The sequence below is a fragment of the Heterodontus francisci genome, chromosome 11 (genome assembly GCF_036365525.1).
Source record: "Heterodontus francisci isolate sHetFra1 chromosome 11, sHetFra1.hap1, whole genome shotgun sequence".
Lineage (NCBI taxonomy): Eukaryota > Metazoa > Chordata > Chondrichthyes > Heterodontiformes > Heterodontidae > Heterodontus > Heterodontus francisci.
Window position 1 is genome coordinate 21,172,474 of NC_090381.1, and position 13,136 is coordinate 21,185,609.

Here is a 13,136-nt window from a genome sequence, read left to right on the forward strand (position 1 = left end):
TGGCAGGTACAGTTCAATGTGGGGACGTGCAATGTCATCCACTTTGGACACAAGAAAAATAAATTGAATATTTTCTCAATGGAGGGAGACTGGGAACTGTGCAGGTGCAAAGGGATTTGAATTTCCAAGTACACAAATCATGAACAGCTAGTCACAGGTGTAAAAAGTAATCAAAAAGGATTATGGAACATTGGCCTTTATCTCAAGAGGGTTGGAACAACAAGGTGGAAATGATGCTTCAATCGTAGAGACTTGGCCAGATCCAAGCTGGAGTACTGCATTTAGTTCCATTTTGGACAACATGGTACAGCACTGATTCGCAAGAATGATACCAGGTCTTGGAGTTCAATAATAAAGACTGGTTGCATAAGCATGGCTTGTATTCTCAATTTAGAAAGTTGAGAAGTGATTTAATTAAGGTGTTTAAAATGATAAAGAGATTAGATAGGGTCGACCCAGAAAATCTATTTCCTCTGGTGGAGGAAATCAGCACTCTTAAAATTGGAGGTAGGCCATTGAGAATTGAAATCGGCAAGCATTATTTCACAAAAAAGGTGGTAGAAATCTGGAATTCTCTCCCCCAAAAGGACATGGCTGTGGGATCAATTGAAATTTCAGATAGAACTTGGCAGGTCTGATCAGGCAAGAGTATCAAGGGATACGGCTCAAAAGCAGGTAAATGGACAGAGGTACAGATCAGCCATGCTCTAACTGAATGATGGAATAAACTGAAGGGCACAGACACAATGGGTTGAATGGCCTCTTTCTGTGCTGTAACTTTTCCATGGTTCTCTGGTTCAAAGGTCTAAATGGCCGATACACATTGCTATATATATTCTCACACGAGAACTCTCAGAACTTTTCACAGCAGTATATTGAACTGGATTTCAAAAAATGTAACTTAAAAACATGGGTACAGTACAAGACAATTATTTTAAAAATGAGGAAAAGTTTATGTAGCATCTTTCTAGACAAGATTTGATTTTAAATACCAAACACTTGTACAAGCTGACAACTATTAATATTTTCCACATTTCCATCAACTCTACAAAGAACCTCTGGAAATACAAAAGCAAATTGGAGGTGGACTTTATTAATATATAGTCCCAGAATCTTCCCTTTCAACCAGGATTAGGATCCAACTGACCAATTTGTCCTTATTGGGAGATCACAATTGTACAATAAAATTATTTTAAATTGTGAATGGAATTAATAAAGCTGTTCTAGCTAAATTGTTAAAATTGATTTTTTTTTTAAATGAGGGCGGATGGTGGTGATGGGAATTTTAAAATTAGAATTGAGGATCCCTCCAAGGTTCTGAAGGTCTACTCACAGGTCACATCAGAAGCCAGAAATATGCCAGGTTCAATCTCAGATCTGTTAGCCGAGTGCCCTAGATTAGAAAATAAGAAATCCTACAACCCAAGTACCATGCTTGATCAACTCCTGCTGGGAACATGCTTCTGAATGACACCACTCGAGGCTCACTTGTGAATACTGACCACCCAAAGGTATCAGCAACAAAAAAAAAACACCAGCAAGGAGTCCAAATGTCCAGGAAAGGAGGGAGGAAAAAACATTCAGGCAGAACTATTACACACAAGAAGGGCAATAGAACGGTGCAAAAATTTACTAGGCAAGGTCATTGAAAAAAATGTAAATGGGTTTGGAAAAATACAATGTTTCTCAGGAAATAAAGCACTCATTTACAGAATTTGTTGTCACGTCATGGGACATCCTATACTGCTTCCCATACATTTATCTAGTTTTAAAGTATAGCCTTTGTTACATATAAGAATGTTCCAGGCAAATTACACAAACTTCAATGGCTAGCAGTGAGAAAAATTAATTATTCTGTTCTTGGTGATGTTGACTGAGGGCAGAACATTGGCCAATTTGAAAGATGTTGATTTATCCTTAAACAGCCGCCCCCCCATTCTAAATTCTTCAGTTCCTGCCTAATATTGTTATAATTAGCCTTCCCCCAATTTAGCACCTTCACCAGAGGACTACTCTTATCCTTATCCACAAGTACCTTAAAACTTACGGAATTATGGTCACGGTTCCCAAAATGCTCCCCTACTGAAACTTCGACCACCTGGCCGGGCTCATCCCCCAAACATCGGTCCAGCACAGCCCCTTCCCTAGTTGGACTATCTACATATTGTTTCAAGAAGCCCTCCCGGATGCTCCTTACAAATTCTGCCCCATCCAAGCCCCTAGCACTAAGTGAGTCCCAGTCAATATAGGGGAAGTTAAAATCACCCACAACAACCCTGTTGCTTTTACATCTTTCCAAAATCTGTCGACATATCTGCTCCTCTATCTCCCGCTGGCTGTTCGGAGGCCTGTAGTAAACCCCCAACATTGTGACTGCACCCTTCCTATTCCCGAGCTCTACCCATATTGCCTCGCTGCATGAGCCCTCCAAGGTGTCCTCCCGCAGTACAGCTGTGATATTCTCCTTAACCAGTAATGCAACTCCCCCACCCCTTTTACATCCCCCCTATCCCACCCGAAGCATCTAAACCCTGGAACGTTTAGCTGCCAATACTGTCTTTCCCTCAACCGAGTCTCTGTAATAGCAACAACATCATAGTTCCAAGTACTAATCCAAGCTCGAAGTTCATCTGCCTTACCAGTTATACTTCTCGCATTGAAACAAATGCACTTCAGACCACCAGTCCCGCTGTGCTCTGCGACATCTCCCTGCCTGCTCTTCCTCTCAGTCTTAATGGCCTTATTTACTAGTTCCCCCTCAGTTATTTCACCTGCTGACCTACTGCTCTGGTTCCCACCCCCCTGCCACACTAGTTTAAACCCTCCCGAGTGACGCTAGCACACCCAGTGCCAACATTTCTTATATTATCGCTGAAAGGTAGTGATAATCCACATCAGCCTCACCAATAAGCAGCTGCTCAGCACACTTCAATTTAGGATATTATTCTACCAGCAAATATACAACACTCCCCTGAACCCCAAGGAGGGCATTTTCCTGAAAAGAGAACAATGAACAGACATGGTTCCAAGCTCCTGACTACTATGCAGCAAACCTGGCAGAAAAGAACCTGCTGGATCAAGGACAGGACTGGTTTCAACCACTCAACTTGGTGCCACAGTTGCAATGAGAGGTAGCCCTTTGCTGGAAATAAGCAAAATTATATTGCTTTTAGAGAAGAAAAAGGATGAGCTGTTTAACTAAGGGGCATCAGAAAGACTGCAGTTACAAGCCAGGGAGGGAGAGCCCAGCAACTGGATTCAGACAACTATATCATATATCAGAGTCTTGACTTGCATCAGGTTTGAGGCATCACATCCTCTCAGCAGGGTAAGACCCCAGTGGCTTGCTAAGTCATCTTCTGCAAAACCCAACTGGTCATACCACAATAAACAAAAGCATTGTAGAGCATGCGATCAGGCCAGTGGCATGAACTTAACTCAGAAGGATAGCGAAAGATCAAAATGCAGAGCCAGTCACAACCAAGTTCTAGAGAGGCAGCAAATCAGGATGGAATGACGACCATGGAACGAGATGGTGAAACTGTCTGCTGTATTGTCACTAAGTTTCCTGAATATATGAAGGATCATTTTCTGAACTGATGCTTCTGGCTGGGAGCTTCACCCAAGAGCATGTATTAGAAATGTGCACCAAATTTTCAATATGGTGGGGGCAACAGAAAAAATGTCACACTCAAACCAGTATGCTTTCTGATTGGCATCCTTCCATCTACAAAAGATGATGGACACACAGCAAACAATCCATTTAGGTGGGGTGGCTTCTCTTGGTGCACCTTTGCTGATTGCTGAGAAGGCCAATCTTTGAGAGGCAGGTTCTGCCACAAATGCTGCACGTATGCTTTGCTGTTCTGCAATTCAGGTCCAGATGACTAAAATCAGCACCTCAAATTGCTCACCACTACACCACCAGTACATCATTCTAGTATTAAAATAATGTAAAATGTTCTCCACAAACAACCTAGTTTGGAAAAAATCTATAATTCTTTTCCATTCAGCATCCTCCACATACTGCTGGGGAAAATCAAAAATGGTAACAACCCCTAGCAATGTTTGACATCAAGTCATCTCACCCACATTGGCACCCAGCACCACTCCACAACAGCCCTACTTCAGACATCCACTCCAAATGGTTGTCCATTTTAAAATGGACCTATTGAATTACATAGTTTTTCCACCACCACACCACACCCACCCCCAAAATCATTTAACGGTCAATATCAAGTTTCTATGCTCATTTTAGATGCTTTAATTTAAACCAAAAAGCAAATCAGAGGTTAAATGGCACTGTTGTGCTTTAGTTAAAACTGTTACTGGATAGCTCGAGTGAAAAGAATTCACATCTTCATATTTTAATTATCGATCAACATTATATTTATATCTTTCAGGGCCATAAAACTATAGGATATACAGCACAGAAACAGGCCATTTGGCTCAACCAGTCCATGCCAGCATTTATGCTCTACTCAAGCCTCCTCCCATCTTTCCTCATCTAAATCTATCATAACCCTTTAGTCCCTTCTCCCTCATATGCTCATCTAGCTTCCCTTAAATGCATCTATACTATTTGCTTCAACCACTCATTGAGTTGAGTTCCACATTCTCGCCACTCTTTAAATGGCATTCTAATTTTATTTTTACAGAAGATCAAGAAAATGCAAGCAAATTAATAAAAGCTACTGCAACCTGAAACGAATGGCTATTGCCCATTTTCAGAATAGGAGACCACAGCAGACACCAAATTACCAAATGATTCCAATCTAGGAAAGCCCAAAAGCATCATCTAACCTCATTAAACCCTTCACTCCCTTGGATGGCATATTGTGTTTTCATTCTAAACTGGTTACAGTGAATTACTAACAGTACATACAGTGGGGGAAGGGAACAAGGGGTGAAGAACTGCTAATTGTATAGTATATAGAATCACAGCAGGGGGGCCATTTGGACCTCATACCCGTTCTAGAGTGGCATCAATGGTTCAGGCGGTAGCATCCTCGTCCAAGTCAAAAGATTTGGGTTCAAACCCCACTTTAGGGACTTGAGCACAAAAATCCAGGTCGACACTGTAGTACTGAGGAAGTGCTGCACTTTTGGAAGTGCCACCTTTCAGACAAGACATTAGAGAACAGATGGCTGGGGGGGGGGGGGTGGAGGGGGTGGTCTCTACAGTGTTTTGGTCAATATTTATCTCACAATCAACATCACAAAGACAGACTATCTGGTCATCATATTGCTGTTTGTGGGAGCTTGCTGTACATAATTTGGCTGCCACGTTAACTACATTATAACAGTGACTAGACTTTAAAAGAGCTTCATTGGCTGTAAAGTGCTTTGGGACATTCAAGGTCATGAAAGGTGCTATATAACTAAAAGTCTTATTTATTTTTCTTCAGAAAATCAAAAATTACATTTGGGATAACTTCACCACCCTCTCAAACATCCCAGATCAGGAATTATGATGAGAATGTAAAAAATCCTCCGCACCCTATCTAGCCAGCAAGATAATTGGATTAGACAATGCAGGAAAAACACCAGTGAAGATTTTACGAGGTAAATGGACTGTTTCAGCATACCAACTTCTGACTGTACAGCAACCACCACAAAGAACGCAGACTGAAGGGAAGCCTGACCGTGATGGGAGCGCACATCAGAAAACCACCAGGCCATAAACCTGAAAAAGGCCTTCTAAAAAGGCTATTTCATAATTAGAACAACTTATTACAAAATGGAGAATTGTTCAAATTAAGTATTTTAACATTGTGTTTTTCAACTTGCAAAGAATGGAGTCGCAACTGGGTGTTCAATGAGATAAAAACAGATTAACTGCTAAAAAAGCCAAACAATCTTGAGGAAGTTTAAAAAGAATTTTTTAATGACAAGTTGCATAGTTGTCTTATAGACCTAGGAAGTATGGAACTCAAACAACTATTTCTGTTGTCCAGTCTGGGCAATGCTATTAATGAAATTATTAAACTAAAATGTTGTCGTCAGCCTGATTTAGTATCTGAAACCAGATTGCTCACACATTCTAAAAACAAAATTTAAATACAAGGTGATAGAGGTCAGGATTAAACAGTAGTAAACAACAAGTACTTCTTAAAGAAATTATGTCCAGGGAAGGGGCGAGCTGCCGAGTAGGGTGTCCCAAGGATTCAGTGATGGGACCATTAGTGCTTCTAATTACATCAATGACATGGATTTAGAATAAATGCAAAAATGGTCAAATTTGCAGATGATACAAAGCTCAAATTATAGAACGAGTTGGACAAAAATGTGCAGTTAGAACAAGTGAAATTTAATGCGGACAACTGTAAAGTATGACACACTGGACACAAGAAACATTGACAAGTACTCCATAAATTATGTTGAAATAATTAAGGATGAAGTTGAAGGAAACCTAGGAATCTTAGTAGACTCAAAGCTCATCATGTCCAACGAATATACAGCAGCAAACAGTGAACTATACAGCCAAAACAATAGAATACAAGTCAGAGGAGGTCATGATGAAACCACAAGGATATGATCAGATCACAACTTGAGTGAGTACGCCACCCAATTCCGGTCACTGACACACAAGGGAGGTGCAGAGAAGGCTTGGGGCTACCTGAGCTTTTTTGTTTAAAAAAAAAGGGGGGTCATGTTGTACAATTGTAAATATGGTAATTGCTTACACCAGCGACAGATTGGTCACTTCCCTCATTATTATACAATTCAAAATGCCCAACCACATACAATCAGAATATGAAAGGGCAATGCAACTGCTGACTGCTTTTCACAGTACAAGTGGAAATAGAGTATTTAAAACATTTCATCGCGATGGTCCACCGGAAGCCTAGCAACCTTTGCAGCTTGACCAGCATCCAGATACACAGAAACAATTCAAATGCATGGTTGAAATGACCTTACAGAGCCAAGGTTGACACACATGAATGTAAGAAAGCATGAGACTAAACACTTGTGTGCAAATTCACTGCTGAGCAGTTACTGACCTTTGAAAGTCTACCTATACTATAATGCATAGCAAGCACAATCTAGGAAGCTTCACAACGGCAAAAGAGTATTGCAGAATAGCAACATCATAGCTGAAGATATTCTATTTGATTGTCACCACAGTGGAACCCAGCAGCTCTTAGAAAACAATTCTCCAAGACACTAAATATGACTTCTAAAAACCAAGCCATGAAGCTGAAAACACAGCAGATTCCGCATTCACTGTGTCCTTGCTGAATTTCACCAACACAAACAGAAACATTGGGAACTATTCCTGACCTGCCAATCACATGCTGCAAAGATGTTCAATGAGAGACTGCTCTTACAATTTCATAAGGATTAATATACATTGTTGGAATAAAGTAAATTTAAGAAAGTTTTTACCGTACCAACTGTGCTAAAACGACAAGAACTTGTTGGGGACAATGGGCGCCCAAATTGGCAAAGTATTCCATTACCCAACAATATCACTAAGTTTGACCACAAAATTACTATAAAAGATTTTTTATAAAATCCATTTACGGTATCAAAAAGACTTTGCAAGATGAAGAGAGGGACAAAGAAAAATAGATTTGAACAACTTACAATGTCCTTGACTGCAGATCAATGAGGATCCCAACACACACAGACACCACAGGAGATCCTGAGCGCAGGAATACTATATTTTAAACTGGTTCTGCTGTTCTCAATGTAACAGTTGATGAGATTAAAACAAGCTTTGAACAAAGACCAGTATCTCTCCACTGCTGGCCTGCTCAGTTCTTGGCTAATTCAAAACATTCCAACGTGAGCAACTGGTTATGAATGTTTTTGGAAGGGTATGTTTTTCAACAAAACTGTACACAGTAACTATAGTAGTTACAAAATGACTATGCAATTAGTTCCACATTGGTACAAAGTTTCTGTGCACTCTTTAGTCAACTGTCTGACAGTCAGATGAGCATTACTACACAAGAACATCTCTCGAGCTGAAACAACGACTGTCACCACATGTCTAGAGTTAACTCTGCATTCTAACTCCAACTATAACCTCTCAATGATTGGACCAGGTGAAGTAAAAGAGTCCCTATTTAAATACATATTCAGTCCTTAGTTATCCAGTCTCCCCTCCCTCCCCCCACACAATCCAGTCTCCCCTCCCCCCACACAATCCAGTCTCCCCTCCCCCCACACAATCCAGTCTCTCCCCCCCTCCCCCCACACAATCCAGTGTCCCCCCCTCCCCCACACAATCCAGTCCCCTCCCCTCCCCCCACACAATCCAGTCCCCTCCCCTCCCCCCACACAATCCAGTCCCCTCCCCTCCCCCCACACAATCCAGTCTCTCCCCCCTCCCCCCACACAATCCAGTCTCTCCCCCCTCCCCCCACACAATCCAGTCTCTCCCCCCTCTCCCCCCACACAATCCAGTCTCTCCCCCCTCTCCCCCCACACAATCCAGTCTCTCCCCCCTCTCCCCCCACACAATCCAGTCTCTCCCCCCTCTCCCCCCACACAATCCAGTCTCTCCCCCCTCTCCCCCCACACAATCCAGTCTCTCCCCCCTCTCCCCCCACACAATCCAGTCTCTCCCCCCTCTCCCCCCACACAATCCAGTCTCTCCCCCCTCTCCCCCCACACAATCCAGTCTCCCCCCTCCCTCCCCTACAATCCAGTCTCCCCTCCCTCCCCTACAATCCAGTCTCCCCTCCCCCCCCCTCAATCCAGTCTCCCCCCTCCCCTCACACAATCCAGTCTCCCCCCCCTCCCCTCACACAATCCAGTCTCCCCCCCTCCCCTCACACAATCCAGTCTCCCCCCCTCCCCTCACACAATCCAGTCTCCTCCCCTCCCCTCACACAATCCAGTCTCCTCCCCTCCCCTCACACAATCCAGTCTCCTCCCCTCCCCTCACACAATCCAGTCTCCTCCCCTCCCCTCACACAATCCAGTCTCCTCCCCTCCCCCCACACAATCCAGTCTCCCCTCCCCTCCCCCCACACAATCCAGTCTCCCCTCCCCTCCCCCCACACAATCCAGTCTCCCCTCCCCTCCCCCCACACAATCCAGTCTCCCCTCCCCTCCCCCCACACAATCCAGTCTCCCCTCCCCTCCCCCCACACAATCCAGTCTCCCCTCCCCTCCCCCCACACAATCCAGTCTCCCCTCCCCTCCCCCCACACAATCCAGTCTCCCCTCCCTCCCCCCCTCCACAATCCAGTCTCCCCTCCCTCCCCCCCTCCACACATTCCAGTCTCCCCTCCCTCCCCCCCTCCACACAATCCAGTCTCCCCTCCCACCCCCCCTCCACACAATCCAGTCTCCCCTCCCTCCCCCCTCCACACAATCCAGTCTCCCCTCCCTCCCCCCCTCCACACAATCCAGTCTCCCCTCCCTCCGCCCCCTCCCCCCACACAATCCAGTCTCCCCTCCCTCCGCCCCCTCCCCCCACACAATCCAGTCTCTGCCCCCTCCCTCCGCCCCCTCCCCCCACACAATCCAGTCTCTGCCCCCTCCCTCCCCCCCCTCCACAGACAATCCAGTCTCTGCCCCCTCCCTCCCCCCCTCCGCACAATCCAGTCTCTGCCCCCTCCCTCCTCCCCCCACACAATCCAGTCTGCCCCCTCCCTCCCCCCCCCTACACAATCCAGTCTGCCCCCTCCCTCCCCCCCCCCTACACAATCCAGTCTCTGCCCCCTCCCTCTCTCCCCCCCCACACAATCCGTTCTCTGCCCCCTCCCTCTCTCCCCCCCCCACACAATCCGTTCTCTGCCCCCTCCCTCTCCCCCCCCCCACACAATCCAGTCTCTGCCCCCTCCCTCTCCCCCCCCACACAATCCAGTCTCTGCCCCCTCCCTCTCCCCCCCCACACAATCCAGTCCCTGCCCCCACCTCCTCCCCCCACACAATCCAGTCTCTGCCCCCTCCCTCCCCACCCCACACAATCCAGTCTCTGCCCCTCCCTCCCCCCCACACACAATCCAGTCTCCGCCCCCTCCCTCCCCCCCACATACAATCCAGTCTCCGCCCCCTCCCTCCCCCCCACACACAATCCAGTCTCCGTCCCCTCCCTCCCCCCCACACACAATCCAGTCTCTGCCCCCTCCCTCCCCCCACACACAATCCAGTCTCCTCCCCTCCCCCCACACACAATCCAGTCTCCTCCCCTCCCCCCACACACAATCCAGTCTCCTCCCCTCCCCCCACACACAATCCAGTCTCCTCCCCTCCCCCCACACACAATCCAGTCTCCTCCCCTCCCCCCACACACAATCCAGTCTCCTCCCCTCCCCCCACACAATCCAGTCTCCCCTCCCCCCACACAATCCAGTCTCCCCTCCCCCCACACAATCCAGTCTCCCCTCCCCCCACACAATCCAGTCTCCCCTCCCCCCACACAATCCAGTCTCCCCTCCCCCCACACAATCCAGTCTCCCCTCCCCCCACACAATCCAGTCTCCCCTCCCCCCACACAATCCAGTCTCCCCTCCCTCCTCCACACAATCCAGTCTCCCCTCCCTCCCCCCCTCCACACAATCCAGTCTCTGCCCCTCCCTCCCCCCCACACACAATCCAGTCTCTGCCCCCTCCCTCCCCCCCACACACAATCCAGTCTCTGCCCCCTCCCTCCCCCCCACACACAATCCAGTCTCTGCCCCCTCCCTCCCCCCCACACACAATCCAGTCTCTGCCCCCTCCCTCCCCCCCACACACAATCCAGTCTCTGCCCCCTCCCTCCCCCCCACACACAATCCAGTCTCTGCCCCCTCCCTCCCCCCACACACAATCCAGTCTCTGCCCCCTCCCTCCCCCCCACACACAATCCAGTCTCTGCCCCCTCCCTCCCCCACACACAATCCAGTCTCTGCCCCCTCCCTCCCCCACACACAATCCAGTCTCTGCCCCCTCCCTCCCCCCACACACAATCCAGTCTCTGCCCCCTCCCTCCCCCCCACACACAATCCAGTCTCTGCCCCCTCCCTCCCCCCCACACACAATCCAGTCTCTGCCCCCTCCCTCCCCCCACACACAATCCAGTCTCTGCCCCCTCCCTCCCCCCCACACACAATCCAGTCTCTGCCCCCTCCCTCCCCCACACACAATCCAGTCTCTGCCCCCTCCCTCCCCCCACACACAATCCAGTCTCTGCCCCCTCCCTCCCCCCCACACACAATCCAGTCTCTGCCCCCTCCCTCCCCCCACACACAATCCAGTCTCTGCCCCCTCCCTCCCCCCCACACACAATCCAGTCTCTGCCCCCTCCCTCCCCCACACACAATCCAGTCTCTGCCCCCTCCCTCCCCCCACACACAATCCAGTCTCCGCCCCTCCCCCCCATAATCCAGTCTCCGCCCCTCCCCCCCATAATCCAGTCTCCGCCCCTCCCCCCCATAATCCAGTCTCCGCCCCTCCCCCCCATAATCCAGTCTCCACCCCTCCCCCCCCATAATCCAGTCTCCGCCCCCCTCCCCCCCATAATCCAGTCTCCGCCCCCCTCCCCCCCATAATCCAGTCTCCGCCCCCCTCCCCCCCATAATCCAGTCTCCGCCCCTCCCCCCCATAATCCAGTCTCCGCCCCTCCCCCCCATAATCCAGTCTCCGCCCCTCCCCCCCATAATCCAGTCTCCGCCCCTCCCCCCATAATCCAGTCTCCGCCCCTCCCCCCCATAATCCAGTCTCCGCCCCTCCCCCCCCATAATCCAGTCTCCGCCCCTCCCCCCCCATAATCCAGTCTCCGCCCCTCCCCCCCCATAATCCAGTCTCCACCCACACACACAATCTAGTCACCCCTCCCGGTTCTTCCTCCTTTCCCACCCCACCATCTATTCCCTCACCCTCCCCTGTTCCACAAGAACCCATTCCCCGATCCGCCAGCTTTCCGCCCCGGGCCGGAATCAGACCAGCAGGTCGATATGGGAGTCGACGGGGAAAAGCGGCGACAGCCCGCAGGCTCTCCGCGAGCGGCTGATGTTTATTAGAGGAGAAAGATCCATTACTCACGGGTGTAGAGAGAATTGGGCCAGAGGCGTGGTGATCGGGTGAGGAACCGGATACTCAGGACCGCGGGCTCCGGGTTAATAACCGTTATTGAGCCAGGTTCCCCTCACACAAACCGCTCTCGCCCCGGGCAACAACAATCTCGCGAGAACAATGCAGAGTCGCGCTCTCCGCCACACCCGGGGACCGGTTTTTCGGAAAGCAGTAGACACGCCCCCTGGCGGCCTGTTTAAAGGAGCAGACACACCCCCTGGCGGCCTGTTTAAAGGAGCAGACACACCCCCTGGCGGCCTGTTTAAAGGCGCAGACACCCCCCCTGGCGGCCTGTTTAAAGGAGCAGACACACCCCCTGGCGGCCTGTTTAAAGGCGCAGACACACCCTCTGGCGGCCTGTTTAAAGGCGCAGACACCCCCCCCCCCTCCCCGGCGGCCTGTTTAAAGGCGCAGACACACCCCCTGGCGGCCTGTTTAAAGGCGCAGACACACCCCCTGGCGGCCTGTTTAAAGGCGCAGACACAACCCCCTGGCGGCCTGTTTAAAGGAGCAGACACAACCCCCTGGCGGCCTGTTTAAAGGAGCAGACACACCCCCTGGCGGCCAGTTTAAAGGCGCAGACACACCCCCCCCCCCCCCCGGCGGCCTGTTTAAAGGAGCAGACACACCCCCTGGCGGCCTGTTTAAAGGAGCAGACGCCCCCTGGCGGCCTGTTTAAGGGCGCAGACACACCCCCTGGCGGCCTGTTTAAAGGAGCAGATGCCCCCTGGCGGCCTGTTTAAAGGCGCAGACACACCCCCGGCGGCCTGTTTAAAGGCGCAGACACAGCCCCCCCCCCCCGGCGGCCTGTTTAAGGAGCAGACACACCCCCTGGCGGCCTGTTTAAAGGAGCAGACGCCCCCTGGCGGCCTGTTTAAAGGCGCAGACACACCCCCTGGCGGCCTGTTTAAAGGCGCAGACACACCCACACCCCCCCCGGCGGCCTGTTTAAAGGAGCAGACGCCCCCTGGCGGCCTGTTTAAAGGCGCAGACACACCCCCTGGCGGCCTGTTTAAAGACGCAGACACACCCCCCCGGCGGCCTGTTTAAAGGAGCAGACGCCCCCCTGGCGGCCTGTTTAAAGGCGTAGACACACCCCCTGGCGGCCTGTTTAAAGGAAC

General features: G+C 49.9%; 1 protein-coding gene across 3 annotated transcripts in view; it reads right to left on the bottom strand.

Annotated features, from left to right (window-relative positions):
• LOC137375124 (septin-2) overlaps positions 1-12,187 on the bottom strand; it is a 114,376-nt gene extending 102,189 nt beyond the window's left edge. Inside the window, exon 1 of one of the 3 annotated variants that reach the window (XM_068041778.1) lies at positions 11,986-12,187. The gene's annotated coding sequence lies outside the window, so the exon portion shown is untranslated. Of the gene's footprint in view, positions 1-7,590; positions 7,714-11,985 lie in introns of those variants that run through there. The other 2 variants (XM_068041780.1, XM_068041779.1) reach the window with 2 other exon arrangements.
• Positions 12,188-13,136: the final 949 nt, after the last annotated feature.